The sequence below is a fragment of the Protopterus annectens genome, chromosome 3.part1 (assembly GCF_019279795.1).
Source record: "Protopterus annectens isolate FY-2018-M chromosome 3.part1, PAN1.0, whole genome shotgun sequence".
Taxonomy (NCBI): Eukaryota; Metazoa; Chordata; order Ceratodontiformes; family Protopteridae; genus Protopterus; species Protopterus annectens.
The window spans coordinates 1,904,552,902-1,904,574,668 of record NC_056732.1 but is presented as its reverse complement, the minus strand read 5'-3'; the positions used below and the strand labels follow the sequence as shown (position 1 = coordinate 1,904,574,668).

Here is a 21,767-nt window from a genome sequence, read left to right as displayed (position 1 = left end):
GTGTTGGATGACTGGAAGGCTGTGAATTCTGTTTCCACTCCAAGTGTTTGGATTGCAAACAGTGCAGTGTAGCATGTGTTGGGGGAGCCCTTCACTCCTGAGTGTGTTGTCCTTTGGATGAGATGTTAAATTGATGCTCCATCTGCTTGAGTTGGATACAAAAGCTCCTATGGTACCTATCATAAAGAGTAGGGGAAGTTCCCTGATGCTCTGACCAAATTTTCCCTAGTAGTATAAATACCACCTCAGGTCTGTCCTGAAAAGATGCCACTGACCTAGTGGGACTAACCCAGTCAGCAAAGGATAAATAAATACAAATAAAATTAAAACTATAGCACCACTGTTAAATATGCATATGAAGACATATATCACATCTGTGTTTGCTCACGCCACAGAAGGAAGAGGACTTGACCCACCCCACAGAGGTTTCATACATATGGTTGAGAAGGACAATGCAGGGGCTGGGTGTCAACTGACAATATTAGAACTCAAGGATGCACCAGCTAGCAGGATTTCATAGACCTTCATTAGGCCCAGTGCTCTGCATCAGGCCATGTTTCTTAAGAATGCAATCTCCAGCTTGTCAAACCACCTGAAGTTGAGTTAATGAACTATAGACCCTGGCATGAGAAGCTTCCCTCCTCAGCTTTGGATACTGAGCCCTGCTGGAATGAGGGTGAGGCCTACGGGAGTTGAGGAAGGGTATTGTGAGCAATGTCCAGGTGACTCAAGATACTATTCCCATTGGTGGTGAGACAGGAGTGAGAGATAGCTGAAGGACTGGGAATGGACATGATACATGTTGGAGTGAGGTACACCCCAAGTGCAAAAATATAACCCTAGAGTGGAAGAGAGAATAAAAAATAATCACAGTCCCACTGAGGAAAGTCCCTGGCATTAGATTAATTGTTTTGATAATTATCTACTGACAAACTACAACACAATACTTCCATCTTACACTTTTTTTAAAAAAAACATGTTTATTAAGTCATCACAATTTAATCTGTAATATACATTAATAAAAAAGAAAACAATAGCAACAGATTACACTTATATTTTCTTTTTAATGATTTTCATTCCTCCAACATTACATAAGTTGCTCACTTTCTGCCTTCCTTTAAATCTCACTCCCACAGAAACATATTCTGTATGAATTGTTCTCACAAATTCCATTTATGTCTGTGAAATTTGTTCCTTCCCTTTTCTAAAGAACACACCTCCAATTCTTTTATCACCTTTACAATAGCCAGACCATCCTTTATGTTGGGACCAGATCTTAATTTTCATTTTCTAGCAAATATATTTTGTGGCAACCAATAACATTAAACTTGGTAAAGCCTTATAATATCTATGCAATTCAGACCCTGTATCCCAGCTCAAAAGAATAATTTCCTAATTTGCAACCATTTATTCCACCAACATTTCTGTCAAAGTAGTCTGTACAGAATTTTTAAAATCTGTCAAGTCATTACACCCTTACCAAAAAAACACACACACACACACACACACACACACACACACACACACACACATTCCCACATTTCCAGTCTACCTAAAGAAAAAATCCACTGAAGTCTCCTTGGGGTAAAACTACTGATGCAAACTCTTCCATACAAATATACAAAACCTTCTGGACTTTGTTGCATGCTTTGGAGTTGTACACATTTCTTCCCATTGTTCCTTTATGAATTGTCTTTTCATTCTGCTCTCCCAATCTTTTCTAACTTCAATTGATTCATTCTTATACATATCATCATGCAATACTTTATGCAGCTTTCTATCTATCTCACTTCTAGATAGCAACTGGCTGGAGCATGAAGTGTTATCAACTGCCCAGAAGACCTAGAAAACCACCTGACTAGCTAAATGCTCAATCTATAACCCATACATAAGGACTGCAGGGACATGTGATAGAAACAATAGCTCTAATTTCCACAAATGATTACATAAAATGGAACCTACATAAAACATTATGACGACTTCTGATAAGACTATTTGCTGTTCAAAAGCATCATTTCAAATGTTTGTAGCTTATAATAAAACACAAAATTACAATGTAACAAAGTAAATTTAGTTAAATCAAAACACTAATGACTTACAATATAAAAAAAACATGATTTCATTCTCTCGTATTAAACAGATCATAACCGAATTGTAGTGCAAGGAATGCAGTGACTACTCCCCGATAGTCGGAAAAAGACAAGTGCCAGAGTGGTGAAAGAACTGATCTTATCATTTGTTAAGCACCCTTTGTTTAAGTTGTTAAGGTCGAGTCTAGCATGAGGCAGTAAAATCTGCCAGTAGTGACCAGCAAATAGTGGCAGAACAAAGATTTGTTTCTGCCTGCTGTCTGTAAGAATATGGTGTCTCTACTTCTAATAAACTTAGAAAGTAGCTAAAATAACGGTATGTTCACCTGCATCTTCTGAAGGGTAGCAGCTCTGAAACTCAAATGCATGTCATTATTTAGTGACCTCAGTCCTCTGTGGTTTGTCTGAAAATCAGAGATTTTATAAGGAACAGACCATAAATATCAAGTAATAATGTGGACATTCTGCTAAAATCTGGACACGAGAGGAATGAAAGGTGAGTGTAAATGTAATAGACTGTGTTACGTTGCCTGATAGCACCCACTATGTGTTGCATGGCTTTGAAAGCTAGCAAAACACTTGTTTGTTTTCCGCATGTAATTAATAGTACATGGAGCAGATAATGTTCCAAGTACTACAGAGAATTATGATCAGGTCTCTCGTCATAACCTTGAATTATGTACTCTTGACATGGACGCCAAGATTCACCTCTCAAGCTTTGCTCTTGAGGTGAATTTCTTGGTATCAATGCCTCGAACACGTGTTAGTTATGATCAGAGACCCCATCATAATCCTCCATATTACATGGTAAAACATGCGGATCAAGAAATTCACCCCAAAAACAAAACTCAAGGGGTGAACCTTGACAGCCATGTCAAGAAAGAACACATAGCAAAGGGTTATGACTGGTGACTAATCATATTTTTTTGTAGTGAAGTACGAACAGCTACATAAAAAGTGTAGATGTGCAAAGTGTTTTACCAGCTTTAAAATCCTTTGAAAGATGATAAAACGCTTAGCTCTGCCAAACAGACAGCAGGCAGAAACATATTGCCACTCTGTAGAACTAAAGGCTTTAAAAACTCTTAGAGGGTCTCTTCTGTCACAGTTTCCATGTATAATTGTTAGCAGAGTGAAGTTATAACAGCTATTTACCTTCTGTCACTGTTCATTGCTGATTGTCTGGCATTGTCTGCTGTTAGTCTACTGCATGAGTCCTGATCTTTAAACCCCTACAAGCTCTTAAGGTCAAGTCTCTCACTAGGGACATGCCTAACAAGTTTATCTTTTTCCAATTTTGGACAGTAATCATGGTACTCCATGCACTACATTTTAATTATGCCCATTTCACTGCAAAACATAGACATTACTTGTTTCCTTTTAAAATAAAGTTTAGGGCATTACAGCTGCCAAACTACAGAAATATGCATATATTTGACACATTCCAATCATCAGTAAATATTTAACACTTGAAAATCACAAGCATTTTACCATTCAAGCCATAACCTACATTTCAGAAATCTGAAATTCCAAATTTTTTACTGAAAAATTAATAACAGCATGATAATCAGAGCAATTAGGATTACAGTTGCATATAATTTACTTTAAGTGTCAGAAAAGCATAAATCATAACCTACAAATCAGAATTCCAAAGTAACGTAATAAATGTCAAATTCTAGCTTTACTGAGGCTGACCAGCATCTGTACTTTTAATAAACAACTAAACATTCTCCATCACAACATATTTATTCTGTTTGTCTCCTGCAACAAAATTAACTTTCATGTAACAAAAAGAAATTTATACATACTAACATTTCTCCTAAATTCTGTGAATGACACCAAACATAAAACCTAAACTACAGCACAGACCTGCACTAAAAGCAAACAAGTGAATTCAAGTACAAATGACAGAAATTCTGCACTCTAACCATGCAAAAGGCACAAAATTCAGAAGTTGTTCTTTCACTTCAAATTATATTCTGAAGGTCTGAAGCCCTGCTGCAGATATTCTGGTACACCGTTTAAAATGACAAGGTTTTCAGGCATTTGTACTGGTAACTGTATTTGTCATGTAGACAACTAAATAGCAAAATATAATATTTCACATGATCGTACATAAATGGCAGGAAAACAATACTTCAGGTTCTGTGTTCTGCATTTCATTCCTTATTATCATTCTTTGGATTTAGTTTTCCAAAATCACTGTTTCCAGGCTGCAAGAGCAAGAAACTGTTTTTAATTTCGAAACATTACATATACACAAAGATTATTTTCAGACAATGAGAAGTACATACCACGATTGCATAATGACAATTCTGATTTGCATACTGGGAAAATGGTATTATTTACAAAAGACAGATAAGATTAAACTATGGTGTACTATGATAGTTGTATAATTCATTTCAGCATATTGTTTTCAATGATGCTGGTGCAAAAATGTGCTGTATGAAATATTGATTCATCTTTTCAGCATTTGTACTTATCATCATGCTATTTCTGCCTGGCAACTGCAATTTTTGCATGTTACATACAGCTATGGAGTATAGGAAGCTTATCGCCCAACAGTACATATCTGACTCTGTGTTTGGGTGTGTGTGTGTGTGTGTGTGTGTGTGTGTGTGTGTGTGTGTGTGTGTGTGTGTGTGTGTGTGTGTGTGTGTGTGTGAGTCTGCCTGAATTTCAGTGACATGTAACTATCTGAATTGAGGATGGAGAGGGGCTGTTTTCAGACCAGCTGGCTGAAAGCATGGGAAATTAAAGGTTTAACGTATGTTATGTTTACTGAATCATGTTATGATGCAGAATTCCTTGACAAAACATTATCTAACTACAGCTACAGTACTTTTTTGCTGACAAGATGGCAGCATGTGGCTGCCTAACTGAGTAAGCCATATTGTTGTTTTTAAATGAAGCATTTTCTTTGTACTAATGATATGGTTTCCCTACACAAACTTGATGTGAAATTGCACAAGAGCTAGTAGTCTGCAGCAAAACAGATGAATGGTATAACAGCAAATACTTCTTCCTATAGTAGTGATTCAATTTTTACAGAGATTTCTCCTTTCTTCAAGTTGGCATCTCTCTCTCTCTCTCTATATATATGTATATATATACACACACACACATATATATATATATACACACACACACACATATATATATATATATATATATATATATATATATATATACATAGATATAGATATATACCATTGGGGGTTCAGGGGGGCTTGGCCTAATGCAAAAAACGAAAAAGGAGTTTTTCATTCTTTTAGTTTTCAGACATTTTATCTGATCTTATCTTTATTTTATCCTTGACAGATGGGATTCGGTTCCGATATCGGAACTGGCTTGGCCATTAGTACAGCTTGCGCTAGCCAAAAACTCTCAAGCTTCACATATACCCAGAATCCCTCTCTCTCAATTACCTCAGATCTCATTTGCCACATTCCGAAACGGTCACATATAGCTAATACTCTCAAGCTTTTTTGGGTTTAGGTACAATATTTTTTGTCTTCTTTAATATTTTCTAATTCTTTCGCTAATCTTTTTCATTATACTTAATGCACTCCTTATCAATGTTGATATTTTTCTTCCCTTTACACATTTGTGTAATTCCCTGCTATCACTGTTGATAGTTCCCTTAATGCACTCCTTATCATTGTTGATACTTTTCTTCCCTTTACACATTTGTGTAATTCCCGGGTATCACTGTTGATAGTTCCCTTAATGCACTCCTTATCATTGTTGATACTTTTCTTCCCTTTACACATTTGTGTAATTCCCAGCTATCATTGTTGATAGTTCCCTTAATGCACTCCTTATCATTGTTGATACTTTTCTTCCCTTTACACATTTGTGTAATTCCCTGCTATCACTGTTGATAGTTCCCTTAATGCACTCCTTGTCATTGTTGATACTTTTCTTCCCTTTACACATTTGTGTAATTCCCTGCTATCACTGTTGATAGTTCCCTTAATGCACTCCTTATCATTGTTGATACTTTTCTTCCCTTTACACATTTGTGTAATTCCCTGCTATCGTTGATAGTTCCCTTAATGCACTCCTTATCATTGTTGATACTTTTCTTCCCTTTACACTTTTGTGTAATTCCCTGCTATCACTGTTGACAGTTCCCTTAATGCACTCCTTATCATTGTTGATACTTTTCTTCCCTTTACATATTTGTGTAATTCCCTGCTATCATTGCTGACAGTTCCCTTAATGCAATCCTTATCATTGTTGATACTTTTCTTCCCTTTACACATTTGTGTAATTCCCTGCTATCATTGTTGACAGTTCCCTTAATGCACTCCTTATCATTGTTGGTACTTTTCTTTCCTTTACACATTTGTGTAATTCCCTGCTATCATTGCTGACAGTTCCCTTAATGCACTCCTTATCATTGTTGATACTTTTCTTCCCTTTACACATTTGTGTAATTTAGTTCCCTTAATGCACTCCTTATCATTGTTGATACTTTTCTTCCCTTTACACATTTGTGTAATTCCCTGCTATCACTGTTGATAGTTCCCTTAATGCACTCCTTATCATTGTTGATACTTTTCTTCCCTTTACACATTTGTGTAACTCCCTGCTATCACTGTTGATAGTTCCCTTAATGCACTCCTTATCATTGTTGATACTTTTCTTTCCTTTACACATTTGTGTAATTCCCTGCTATCACTGTCGATAGTTCCCTTAATGCACTCCTTATCAATGTTGATACTTTTCTTCCCTTTACACATTTGTGTAATTCCCTGCTATCACTGTTGACAGTTCCCTTAATGCACTCCTTATCATTGTTGATACTTTTCTTCCCTTTACACATTTGTGTAATTCCCTGCTATCACTGTTGACAGTTCCCTTAATGCACTCCTTATCATTGTTGATACTTTTCTTCCCTTTACACATTTGTGTAATTCCCTGCTATCACTGTTGATAGTTCCCTTAATGCACTCCTTATCATTGTTGATACTTTTCTTCCCTTTACACATTTGTGTAATTCCCTGCTATCATTGTTGATAGTTCCCTTAATGCACTCCTTATCATTGTTGATACTTTTCTTCCCTTTACACATTTGTGTAATTCCCTGCTATCATTGTTGATAGTTCTCTTAATGCACTCCTTATCATTGTTGATACTTTTCTTCCCTTTACACATTTGTGTAATTCCCTGCTATCACTGTTGATAGTTCCCTTAATGCACTCCTTATCATTGTTGATACTTTTCTTCCCTTTACACATTTGTGTAATTCCCTGCTATCACTGTTGATAGTTCCCTTAATGCACTCCTTATCATTGTTGATACTTTTCTTCCCTTTACACATTTGTGTAATTCCCTGCTATCATTGTTGATAGTTCCCTTAATGCACTCCTTATCATTGTTGATACTTTTCTTCCCTTTACACGTTTGTGTAATTCCCTGCTATCACTGTTGAAGTTCCCTTAATGCACTCCTTATCATTGTTGATACTTTTCTTCCCTTTACACATTTGTGTAATTCCCAGCTATCATTGTTGATAGTTCCCTAGGGTGACGGTGATAAAACCTAATGAAGGAAATGTACTCACAAGCGAGGAGAGTGTGCTGAGCAGACGGAAAGAGTACTTTGGGGGGCTGATGAATGAAGAAAATGTGAGAGAGAGACAAGGTTGGATGATGTGAGGATATTGAATCAGGAAGTGCAACGGATTAGCAAGGAGGAAGTAAGGATAGCTATGAGGATGAAGAAAGGAAAGGCTGTTGGCCCAGATGACATACCAGTGGAAGCATGGAGGTGTTTACGAGAGATGGCAGTGAAGTTTTTAATCAGATTGTTTAATGAAATCTTGGAAAGTGAGGCAATGCTTGAGAAGTGGAGAAAAAGTGTTTTGGTACTGATTTTTAAGAATAAGGGTGATGGAGCTGTCAGGTAAGAGGAAAAGAGGAAGGCCTAAGATAAGGTTTACAGATGTGGTGAGAGAGGACATACAGGTGGTTGGTGTGAAACAGCAAGATGCAGAGGACAAGAAGAAATGGAAACAGATGATCCGTGGTGGTGACCCCTAATGGGAACAGCTGAAAGAAGAAGATTATTGATAGTTCTCTCTCTTTCTCTCTTTTTTTCTGTAATTTTTCCCACCCCATACGTTTGTGTATTTCTTTTCTATTGCCGTTGATAGTCATTTCCCTCTTATAAACATAAAAATAAATATATAGAAAAAAATAATATCCTTTTTCTGTATTCCTTAATTTTCTTCTGTGGTTTTACTCTTGTCTCTCTCTTTCTCTCTCTTGTTTGACATGGCTGAGAAGGGTAAGGTCCCATCAGGCTTCAAAAAATGCCAGAAGTGTGGCCATAAAATTACCTCGTCAGATTATCATTCGTTATGTGTGTATCGTCTTGGACCTCAGCATTTAGAGGAGGACTGTAGCATTTGTCATGCCTTTAGCCACCAAGCACTGGTGGAAAGGCGTAACAAGTTCATTTTAAAAGGACTTCTTCATTTAGCCTCTGGCAAAGCCTTATCATCTGGTGATAAAGCCAAAACAGACGTCTCATCTCCATCATCTTCTTCATGTCACGAAAAATCTAAGAAAAGAAGTCTTTCGGTTTCGACCACCATCAGTTCCAAAAGCTAGAAACTGAAGCCATCAGTTCTGATAGATTCCATGGAATCACAGGCCTCTGCTGTTGACACTCCTGTGCCGATTGTTAGTTCAAGCCCTTTGACGTCGAAGGCGTTGATACCAGAAACTATTACTGTTTCACCTGCTAAGACATTACCTAGAACTGCCTACTCACCCTCAATTGATCCTTTTGCTGGTGAGTTACCAAAAATTTTCTTGCAGAGGCCTAAATCTCCTTCTACATTGTCAGTCCACTCCACCAAAAGTCTCTCAGAACTTGACTTGGAGAGACTGGTGAATAAAATCTTGTGGGCTAGAGGACTTTCAGGTCCCCATTTGGTACCGATCTCCTCAGATCTTGGTACCGCAACTTCTTTCACACCATTAACTTCTCCTCCTCTAACCTCCTCCAAGGTCTGGTGATAAAGCCAAAACAGACATCTCAGCTCCATCATTTTCTTCATGTCACGAAAAATCTAAGGAAAAAAAGTATTTCGACTTCCCTGTCAGTTCTGAAAGCTAAGAAATTGAAGCCGTCAGGTCTGACAGTTTCCATGGAACCATAGGCCCCTGCTGTTGACACTCCTGCGCCAATTATCAGTTGTAGCTCTTTGACTCAATATATCTTCAGGATGTATATTAGCACATAAAAATGGACAAGCGTTCCAGAAAGTTCCTCCACTTCCGTCTGGGATCCAGTCATTATCAATTCACAGTACCACCATTTGGACTCACCACAGCTCCCAGGGTGTTCACCAAATGCATGGCAGTAGTAGCAGCTCACTTGAGACTGTAAGGATTCAGAGTGTTTCCATATTTGGACAAATGGCTCATAACTGCTTCGCCTAAGCATCAGTTGATAACAGCCAGAGACTACACCCTCAACATCTGTGCCTTTCTTGTGATCACGGTAAATCTAGAAAAGTCACATTTAATCCCAACACAAAAGTTAGAATTCATAGGGGCAGTACTGAATACACAAACAACGATAGCATCTCTTCCTGCAGAACAACATCAAAGAATTGTGGATCAGGTTCAACAGTTAATCCACGAAAAGAAGGTTCCAGCATGATTAGTCTTGCAAGCTCTAGGATCTATGGCAGCTTCTATAAGTTTAGCGCTGCTAGCCAGGTTACATATGAGAATTCTGCAATGGCTACTAGCCTCCCAGTGATCTATCCTTCATCACCTGTTGTCAGGCCAAGTCCTGATCACCAACAGTTGCAAAATGGATCTTTTTTGGTGAATACAGTCCGAACAAGTTCTTCACGGTTGTCCCTTTGTTTTTCCAGAACCCACAGCCACAGTGACCTCTGAGACCTCCCAAATGGGGAGGGGGGATCATTTTCTGGGCAAGACAGTCCAAGGCACTTGGCTCCCATTACAGACCAACTTGCACATCAAAGTCCTGGAGATAAGAGCGGTGCTTTTTGTGTTGCAGGCCATTCAGACAGCTCTTCCTCAGGGCATTTTTGCAATTCAAACAGACAATATGTCAGTGGTTTGGTACATCAACAAGCAGGGAGGAATCAAATCTTACCCCCTTTGTTGAGAAGCCCTCAGAGTGTGACAGTTTGTGACTTCTTCCAACTGCTTTCTAATAGCAATGCACATTCCGGGGAGTTCCATTCTGATTGCAGAAAAGCTGAGTAGATGCATCCTTTAGCCTTACGAGTGGTCTCTCAATCTAAAAGTGTTGTTTCCAGTCACTGGGGTCAGCCTTGCTGTGATCTGTCGCATCTCCCCTAAACAACAAATGCAGCAATTACTTCGCCCTGATTCCCCCTCCAGGAAAGTCATCCAGTGATGCTCTTCTCCACAACTGGCCCCCCAGTCTCCTATATGCCTTTCCCCGATACTGCTAATTCTCAAATTTCTATAGAAGGTACTCAGGTTGAAGAGCACAATGATCCTCATTGCTCCCTTTTGGCCTCGACAGACTTGGTTCCCCTTTCTTTGGCCTTATCTGATTCAACAACCTTGGATTCTGGACCAAGAGCCAGATCTTCTCTCCCATCCATATGGTCTTGTTCACCCAAACATTCTGAACCTCAAGCTGACTACGTGGTCCTCCAGTTCCATTAATTGCCAAGCTTCCTAATATTTTTTCTCAAGTACGCCACATCCTTCTATCAGCTCACAAACCTTCCACTCAAAAACTGTACTTTGGTAAGTGAAAGAGATTTACCATATGGCCCCTTGAAAAACAAACTGATCCCTTTTCTTCTTCCATAGAACATGTTCTAGATTATTTAGCCTCTCTGTTTAACACTGGAGCTTCTCCTTCTACCATCAAACTACAATTAGTTGCTATCTCTAATTTTCATAACGGTTTGGATGAACTTTCTTTAGCTTCTCATAGACTTTGCAAATCATTCCTAAGAGGTACACTCCTGTTAAAGCCCTTGTTCAAAGTTCCAGTTCCTCATTCGGACTTGAACCACTTCAGGCAGTGATACATTTCTCCCTTCAAACTCTCTGCAGAAGACACTCCTTTTGGTAGCCATTACATCCACCAGGAGGAGTTTGGAAATTCAGACCTTGTCATCTGAACCTCATTACCTAGTTTTTCATAAGTACAGGGTGTCTTTACGAATAAACTCCTCCTTTCTTCCCAAGGTAGTATCAGAGACTAATATTAACCAGATGATTAATTTGCCGGTCTTCTTCCCAAATCATTCTAACAAAGGAGAATATGCCCTTCATTTACTAGATGTCCATAGACAGTTACGTTTCTATCTTCATAGAACAAAAAACATAACACAATCAGGTCAACTGTTTGTTTTCTTTTCCAGTGCAAAGTTGGGCAAGGCAGTTAATAAGATTACTCTCTCTAAGTGGCTGAAAGACTGCATTACCTTAACTTATGAAAAGAATACATTAACCTTGCCTAAGCCTGTCAAAGCACATTCTGCAAGGTCCATAGCCACTTCAACTGTCTTTCAGTCTAGAGCTTCTATGGATGATGCTTGCACAGCAGCTACTTGGGCTTCCCCCATACCTTTATTACTCATTACAACTGGACTTGGTCTCTATGGGAAGATCATTCTTTGACTCGATGGGGCTCAGGAATATCCTTCAGTGAGTCCACCCAAGTTTTTAAGTAAATGGGGACTCTGTCCCATCTGTCAAGGATGAAATGAAGATAGACAACATCAGATAAAGAAGTGATGTACTCACCATAATGTTACAACAGTGTTGTCTATCTTCATTAATCCTTGGATCCCCCTCCATCCCCCGACCTCAAAGATTTTTGGTGGAGTGGATCTTATTCATTTGAACTATTATGTTGTCCAAAATTAGTAGATAAGGCTTCCATCTGGCCTTCTTTTCTGATATATATATATATATATATACACACATACATATACATATATATATATATATATATATATATATATATATATATATACACATACATATACGCACACACACACACACACACATATATATATATAGTTCATATGCTTCAATATTTTATGCAAACTCGATCTGAGATAATTGAGAGAGAGGAATTCTGGGTATAGGTGAAGCTTAAGAGTTTTTGGCTAGCTCGAACTGTAGTAAAAGCCGAGCCCCATCTGTCAATGATGAATGAAGACAGACAACACAGATGGAACAGTATGGTGAGTACATAACCTCTTTTTTTTTGTTCTTTTGAAACATCGACTTTCAGGAAGTCAGAGTTTCAAAGTACAACCAATGGTACCTTGCATTAATGATACCATTTAATTCATGGCCATCTCCTTTAAAGAGGTAAGAAAGCTTTAAGAAATGATGAATTTGAGCTGTAACCAGGAACATCTTCATTCTTCATTTCTATGAATCACAGCTAATATTATAATAAAGTCACTAAAACACATTTTGACATCTTTCTAAAATCTGATATAATTCCCCACTCAGTTCAAGCTCCCCATAGTTATATCTCTTTCCAAAGTAATTCTGTGTCTTCCTCCTAAAGAATACAGACTTATATCCTAAGTCTACCACCTATCTAACATTTTTAAATACCTTTTATGAAATTATTTCTTAAGGTATAGACAAACACACATTAACAGAATAGAAAGCCAATATTAACATTTTTTCATTTACATACATTTTACATCACAGATCTTTTCTTTATTTCTTTGTAACTACCATCAGTCTAGCATTACATAAATTGCTGAATTCCTGCCTTCCCTTAAACCTCACTCCTCCTCTGCCTGAACGTTAATTTGCATGTATTGTTCTTTCAAATTCCATATATTTATATGTAATTTGATACTTCCCTTTTCTAAAGATCATTTTTTTCAGTTTCTTTTTCTCTTTTATAATATTCAGTACTTCAAATACAGTTGGTTTATACATTGATTTCAATTTTCCAGTGATTACTTTTTCGGCAGCCAACATATTTAAACTTCATATGTCAATTCAGATCCTGTATCCCAGTTCAAAAGAATAATTTCCTTACTTACAGCCATTTGCTTTGTAACTTCCTTAGTCATTATTGACGTCTTTACTGTTTTATTTTCACCCTCCATAATACTGTATGCAGACCAGGTGTTACTACTCAAATCCATTCAAAGCCAATAACAAGCAGATGTCAGCTCACTGTGGTATGAGTTGTCTTGGAACTAACAAAATCAGAATTATCAGATCCAAAATAGTATACAGGATACCTCCAAAAGTGAAATCAGTATCATTCTTACGAACCCACAAAATGTCCACCTAAATATACATTCAAGGCTGCTACTAGATGATTTATTATCCTTCAAAGCTCACACACAGACTATCATGGACAACTGAAAGCCTTCTGTCTCTAATTTGCTGACTTTAGATTGTAGGAGAGCCCAATCAATTAACTTCATACCTGAAATGGAGCAAGAGATTCCTGTTATTGCCTTAACTTGCAGCCACAATACAAATGTAAGTCAGGCTGCCAGTGCTAAAATTTGACAGTATCTTTCATGATCATCTTGCTTTAAACACCATTAACCAAGGTTTGCCTAACGTTTTGTACCAGGGGTCTAATTTAGTAATGTAAGACTTTTTGACATGACCAAAAAATAAATCTTACAGTGGTCCAATAACTAAAATCTTCTGGGGCATTACAAATACATGCTTACAGTTCTGAAATAGATATATATTTTTGGGTCTCTGTTAGAACGTCGAAAGCACGGTTCATCGAACCGTACATTGACGAACACACTTTAGGGAAAGTGCATAACATCGAATATTCACTTTCGCTAAAGGAGACTGAAAAAAGGAGAAAACATGCTGTTTGCATGTTTTGTTAGTTGTACATCAACATATACTGTTGATGTACAGCTAACAAACCTCTTGTGGAGATCGCGGTACAGTGGGCATGAGAGATTGTTCCCTTTTCCCCATTGTAGTGCTATCTCGGAGTTAGAATATTAAACTGGGGGGTGGGTGGTGCAGCCCCCCACATGGGGGGTGCAGGGGGGCTTGCCCCTCTGCAAAATACTGTTTAGAGGTTGTTAGTCTGTTTTTTGCCGGTTACGAAAACTGGCTTTTGTGAAAGTGCACATTCAGTATTGTGCACTTTTGCTTTTATGGGATTCGATGTTGTTAGATTGATGTTGTGTGCTTTTGATCTAACAACATAGACCCATATTTTTTTAACTCCATTTATAAACCATAGATATACAATGCTTTTAGGCACAGAGATAATACAAAATTTGCACACTGATTTCTGAGTCCCAAGTCACAATTCCCAGTAATTCCATTTTTTTTAAAATAACTTTTCAAATGCTGACAATATTTTCAGGTAAAAGAAGCACTGATTTTTAGTTTTTATGATATCAAAGTGAAGAAAGAAGTTATGCAGTCACCATAATGCTTTATTTGTGTTGCCCATTTTCATTCTTCCTCAACCTATGGGTTCAGATCCAATCCCTTGGATCCAGCTCGGCTGTTACAATAGCTCGTAGTAACCAAAAAACTCTTGAACTTCTCCCTTACCCACAACACACGCTGAGTACCTCACATCTTGTTTGCTAATATAAGTAAAAGAAATACAAGAAGGATCCAGAGAGACTATATCTGGAGCTCAGTACAAGGTAAGTGCCAAGAACACGCTGTCTTCTAGGAGTTCAAAGGTAGGGATCTGGTGGGTGGGGAGTTGAGGAAGAATGAAAATGGACAACACAGATGGAACATTCTGGTGAGTACATTACTTCTTTATCTGGTGTTGTCAATTTTCATTCTATCCTCAAACTATGGGACAGAGTCCAAAGCTACCTTAGATCCTGGGTGGACTCAAGGAAGGATGTTCCTCAGCACCACTGAACCGAATGATGCTCAATCCCTGGAGACCACATCCAATTTGTAATGAGTAACAAAAGTATGGGTGGTAGCCCAAGTTGCTGCTGCACAAATGTCATCCATAGAGGCTCTAGAATGGAAGGCAGATGAAGCTACTATTGCTCCACTAGAATGAGCTTGTGAAGGTTTTGGTAAGGCCATCCCAAATCATCATAAATGAAAAAAATACAAATAGTGAGCCATCTGAACAAGGTTATTTTGGTGACCAGTTTACCCAATTTAACATCTGAGAAGGAAAAAATAATTGGTCAGACTTCCTGATACCTCTGGTTCTTTCGGCTTTTCCCGGTTAGGGGTTGCCACATCAGATCACCTGTCTGCTCATGATTGGCAGTGGAGTTTTACGGTGTTGTTGCCAGCCCAGTGCCCAACCTTCCACAGAAGGCACACACATGCACACACTCACACGAAGGGCCAATTTAGAGTATCCAATCCACCTACAGCATGTCTTTGGGATGTGGGAAGAAACCGGAGCACCCGGAGGAAACCCATGCAACCACAGGGAGGACATGCAGACTCCGCACAGAATGCACCCCAGCTGAGGATCAAACCGGAGAACCTCTTGCTGTGAGGTGGCAATGCTAACCGCTGCACCACCATGGCCACCCCCTGATATCTCTGGTTCTATGAAGCTAAAACCATAATTGTCTGCTAACATCTAATAAATGTAAAAATTATTCACCTTTGTTCTCACATTTTGGAAAAAATACTGGTAAATTGATGGACTGATAAATATTTGACTGTGATACCACTTTTGGTGAAAATGCGGGATTAGTATGGAGAGATACTCTGTCTTTGTGAAAAATCAAATCTGGTGGTTTGGAAGACAAGTCTTGAATTTCTGAAATTCTTCTTGCTGAAGTTATGGCTACCAAGAAAATAGTCTTCCAAGAAAGGAATTTTTGATTACACTTAGCTGCTGGTTCAAAAGAGGAGGTGTATAATAGCCTGCAGCACCAAATTTAGGTCCTAGTGGGGAGTAGGGTCTTTATAAGAGGGGCTTAAAAGGAGAGTTCCTCTCAAACAGGCTTTGCAGAGTTTATGTGAAGCAATGTAAGAACCTTGGAAGCCAATGTGAAAATTAGATATTGTTGCTAATTGGACTTTGATAGCTGAAGACGATGACCCTTCTGTGAAAAGTTGGGCTAAAAAGTCCAGAATATTATGACTAGCAGCAGAGAAGGGATCACTGTTATTTTGTAGTGCCCAGTGAATTAATCTTTTCCATTTACTGGGGTATAAATGACTTGTAGATGGTTTATGAGGAGACAGAAGTATGTGTCAGACTGGAGAAGAGAACATAGACTGGCTATTAATGGAAATGGAGAAACTAAGCAGTCAGCCTGAGAATGGATATATTTGGGTGAGTCATGCCTATTGGGTGAGACAGAAGGTCTGGAGTTGGATCTAGAAGCCATGGTTGGTGAAGTAAGTGAGGCTAAAGCAAGGGGAAACAAATCTGTTAAGGCCAATATGGTGCAATCAGGATTATTTTGCTCTTTAACCTGGCTGCTTTCTGCAGAAATTTTGGAATTAATGGAGTTGGAGAAAGGCATAAAGGAGACTGGAGGGCCAGTTGTGAAGAAGAGCATCCATCGGTGACTCCCCACTGGAGGGGATCAGGATGAAGTAGTTGCTGCAGTTGTTGTTCAGGGGAGAGGAGAAAAAGATTGCAGCAAGGCTGACCCCATTGACAGAATAGCTTTTCTGTCGCATTCTGATTGAGGAACCATTCGTTGGGTAGTAAAATACACCTGCTCAATTTGTCTGCTATCACACTGGACTTCCCCAGAATATGCACTGGCATGAGAAAGTGGTTGGATGAGATCACCCATTGCCACACCCTGAGAGCTTGTCGACAAAAGGGGTAGGATCTGGTTCCTCCTTGTTTGTTGATATACCAGACTACTGACATGTTGTCTGTTTGAATTGCAACTGTTCCTGAGGGCAGAACATCATGGAAAGCCTGCAATGCTAAGACCACTGTTCTCATCTGTAAGACATTGCTAGGCAAGTTGGTCTGTGGGGAACCAGGAGCCTTGGACTGTTTTGCCCAGAAAATATACCCCCCCCAGCTGCGAAGCATCTGTGGACAATTGTGGCCTTGGGATGGGGGAAAACAAATGGAAGACCTTGCAGTATTTGATCCGACTGAATCCACCATTTGAGATCTTCTTTTTGCAAACATTGGTGATCTTTATTTGAGTCAACATTGGTTGCTGAAGGACTGTGCTGATAACAACTGTTTCAGAATTCTCATGTGAAATCTGGTCAGCAGGACTAGCGTTAGTGCTGCCTCCATGGATCCTAGAGTCTGACGAACCAGCTGTGCAGAGATCTAGTTGCTGTAGATTATTTTTGTCACTTGCAATCTGATTGTTTGCACTCTTGATGAGGGGAGCCTATTGTCTTCTTTGTGTCAAGAAATGCTCCTATAAACTCTAAACTTTGAGTAGGCTATAGATGAGATTTCTTGTAGTTTATGGTTATCCCCAGATGGAAACACATATGGATAACGTTTTCTCTTTCCTTCAATAGTTGATGCCTGGTCAGGATGGAATCCATGCAGTCTCAAATGAGCCACTACTACTGCTTTGCACTTGGTAAACACTCTGGGTGAGACCCAAGGGCAGTATTGTGAACTGATAATGACTGGCTCCCAGCCAGAAACATTACGTACCTGTTCATCTTTATGTAATAATATGCATCCTGAAGGTCTATCAAGCTCATCCAATTGTCCTTTTCCAGAAACGGAAGAATGGACTGAACCATGACCATCCAGAACTTGTTTCTTCAAACTTATTATTTTTTTTTTTTTTGAAAAGACAGGTACTGACTAATGCCCTGTATAAACATAAAGTTGTTAGTGGTATTGGACATCATAATCCTGTCTAAGATAAATTGCTTTCCTTTTTACACATAACATTATTTTCTGTTCTCTGTATATCCTGCACTGTAAACCATGGTCACTGTAAAATGTTGAACTAAAATATTATATTGTAATATTTTGTCTTACTTTACAGTGTGATAATTTGTCTTATTTCTCTGTATCTAAAGAAAATATTTGTCTTACTGTATAATTAAAGTTGTTCTATCACTGTAAAGTTCAGTCTAATTTATGTGGAGTTTTTCTCTCTGGTCCTTCTCTGAAAGGACCAGAGTCCAGTTGGACTTTCCCAGTAAACAAATGTAAAATAAATAAAATAAATAAACATAACTTTAAATTCTGTAGTTTACGTGGCTGTAATACTGTACATAATACTGAGCTAGATAAGTTTTACTGGATACTACGGCTGCGAGCACATATGTATCGAGACCTGAATGGACATGTGTCTTTAAAAAACACTTCTTAATGACAAGCCTATGAAAGCATGATGTGCTTATATAGGAAAATGTTAATAATTTTGATATATCTTTTTATTTGCATTTTACATCCACATTTTATGCTTATTTGTTGTATAAACTATGTTTTATACAATTTTAAGCTAGTTTGACATTCTTGTGTTGATTTTGAAATGCATCTTGGGACTACAATGGATCATGTGGCTATGTTAGGAATTATACAAGGAAATGCTTGTCAGTGCTGATTTTAGATATGCCTGAGGAAGCCACTTTGTGGTGAAAGTTTTAGAACTTAAGTTTTAGAACTTGTGACTTGTTAAATAAATGGAATTTTGGTACTGTAAGCACTTGGTGTGTTTACTTAGTGTTTTTTGTTTCTATACAATATGTGTATTGAAAAGAGCCTTAAGATTTTCTGAACCGCATTCTTCCACTGCTTCACTCATTCCTGGAGAAGGAATGGGGGGAGGGGGGTGGATAGAGGAACATTATTCAGCTAGTGCCTTCTTTTGGCCGCTGCCAAACCAAGGCATCCACAGGTGCACCTTTTGTCCAAAATTGTTTGCCCTCATCTGGAGCATTTCTCCCCGGGCCTCCGCTGAAAACAGGCTCTGTGGAACCTAGTCGGACATTCCCGGTCAACAAATGTTAAATAAATAAATAAATAAATAAAAATAAATTTCTGCAGACATGTACACCCACTGCAGATAGGGTCTTCCCATCTTTCTCACACCTGGACAATATTGATGAACATGAACTTGAAATGCTCACCAAAGTCACACAATCGCATCCAGGCGTGCCTCTTCATGTCAATGCCCGAACCCACTGCTCTACTCATTCCTTCAGCTGCATGAGAAATGAGACTCTTAGAAGGATTAGAAAAAGACTGGAGGGTAGCAAAATGGGAAGTAACAGAGGCTCGTACGTCCTCAGAAACAGATCCTGAGAGGGTATCTGTAAGCTCTTTAATCAGATCCCTCTGTAACTTAGTGAAGTGTGCCAGTTAGTTTAGGAACCATAAGGAGAAGGTCGCTGAAGCACAGACACACTTCCCAAACCTATTCATCACCCTAGTCTCCTTGCTGGGGGGAGGGGGGTGGATAGAGGAACATTATTCAGCTAGTGCCTTCTTTTGGCCGCTGCCAAACCAAGGCATCCACAGGTGCACCTTTTGTCCAAAATTGTTTGCCCTCAGTAGTGATAACAATTTTGTCTGGTCTCCAGGGGATCAGCTCAGTGATATAAGAGGTCTTCCATGCCTACCGAGAGATCATATCAATGAGCTAGTTGGCAGGCGGAGTCACCCACAAGGTAGACAGGCAGGTACCAAAAGCCTCCAGGTACACTGACTACTCAGATGAAGGATTGCTGGGCTTCTATTCATCTCTCTGTTTTAGAATTTCCAGGATGTCTCCAAAAGAGGTATCGTCAGGAGGTGACAACAAAATTTTGTCTTCAGCGACGGATTCTTCTGCGGAATCCAAGTGCTTCCTCTTGCACAACTTCGTCTTAGCAACCTCCTCAGTGGGATTTTCTGAGGAGGTATCAGAAGAACTGTACCAACTTCTGGAAATTGACTCAGTAAGGAGCACAAAGAAATTATATCAGGTTGCAAGGCAAAGACAGAAAGATAAAGAAGATAGTCAGACACCCTTCATAAGGGATGCCAGCAACAACCTGCTCACCAGCCCAGAGGACATCAAAGGCAGATGGAAGGACTATTTCCAGCAGCTTCTGAATGAAGAAAACCCCACAGAAACTGTACTGCCCCAGAAACAGCCTACGATGAGAGAAGAAAAGGAGCCCACCCTAGAAGAAGTAAGAAAAGCACTAAGGAAGATGAAGTCATGGAAAGCAGCAAGTTCAGATGAGGTCACAGCAGATACGATAAAGACGCTGGTTGAGATAAGGGAGAAATGGCTCCTGAGGGTACTAATAGCAGTGTGGAGAGAAAGGTGTATCCCAGAAGACTGGAGAATAAGCATACTCGTGCCAGTGTACAAGAACAAAGGGGACATCCACAACTGTGGGCAGTGCAGAGGCATCAAGCTCCTATTACACTGCATGAAAGTTCTGACTGATAAACGGATACACAGAGTAAATGTAAGATGGGAGATGAGCAGTTTGGATTCAGATTAGGATGCAGCCTGATGTTTGCAATGAGACTGACCTGATGTTTGCAATGAGATAGATATTTGAGAAGAAGCTAGAGATGAGGACAGAGTCCAAATGGGCATTCCTAGACTTGGAGAAAGCATATGACAAGGTCCCAAGAAAGCTGATCTGGGCAGTACTGCGGTGGTTTGAAGTCCCAGAAACACTGGTAGAATTAGTGCAGACTATGTACAAGGACCCAATAACTCAAGTACGAACAGTGTTCGGCCTCAAAGAGGAGTTCCCAGTGGGTTACATCAGGGTTCGGCTCTGAGCCCACTGCTGCTCATACTGGTGATGGACTACATTGGCAAACAGGTTGGAGGGGACGGATCAACAAAGCTGGTGCATGCAGATGATGTGGCAGTACAGGCAGACTCTGATCTAGAACTTCAGCAAAGGATAGGAGAATGGAATGCAAATCTGAAGGCACATGGGATGAAACTAAGCACCGATAAGACAGTGGTAATGGCAGCAAATTGGGGAAATCAGAAGAAGCTGAGAATACAGATAGAAGGGAAGATAGTGGAACAGATAAACAGCTTCAAGTACCTGGGAGGAGTAGTTGAGGAGAAGGGTAGTCTGAATGAAGAGGTCAAAGCTAGAATCAGAGGGGCTGCAGCCGACTGGCATAGAGTATCAGGTGTGGTCTTTGACAGAAGACTGCCAAAGAAGCTGAAAAGTAAGGTGTACAAGACAGTGGTGTGACCAGTACTACCGTATGGTACAGAAACCTGGGCAGTAAAGGCAGAACAGTTGAAGAAACTAGAGGTGATAGAAATGAAGTGCCTGAGAAAGGTGGTAGGATGCACACTGTGGGACAGATGAAGAAATGAGGACATAAGAGCAGAAGCCAAAGTAACTCCAATTGCAGAAAGATCAAACAGAACAGATTATGGTGGTTTGGGCACATGTGTAGAAAAGCAGATGACAATCTGGTGTGGAGGATTTGGGACAGACAGGGAGAAGATAAGAGGAAGCGAGGTCATACAGCAAAGAGATGGATGGATTGTGTGAAAGAAGATCTGCGACAGTCAGGCATGAGTGTTGAAAAAGTCAGGAGTGTGGCACTGAATCGAGAGAGTTGGTGACAGTTAACAAGATACCCTGACCCCATGTAGAAAAATGGGAAAAAGGGGGCTGATGATGTATCAGAAGAAATGGGAATGCAATGCTGGAAAGTCTGGGGCACTGGTACTCTCTGTCCCTGTGGAGAAAACTGTTGAATCTCTGTACACAGAGA

The 21,767-nt window shown here is 39.4% G+C and overlaps 1 protein-coding gene across 1 annotated transcript in view; it reads right to left on the bottom strand.

The window, feature by feature from the left end:
- Positions 1–947: 947 nt before the first annotated feature.
- Positions 948–21,767, bottom strand: part of LOC122798817 — a 3,666,270-nt gene continuing 3,645,450 nt past the window's right edge. The window contains exon 24 of the mRNA XM_044067940.1: positions 948–4,303. The gene's annotated coding sequence lies outside the window, so the exon portion shown is untranslated. The remainder of the gene's footprint in view (positions 4,304–21,767) is intronic.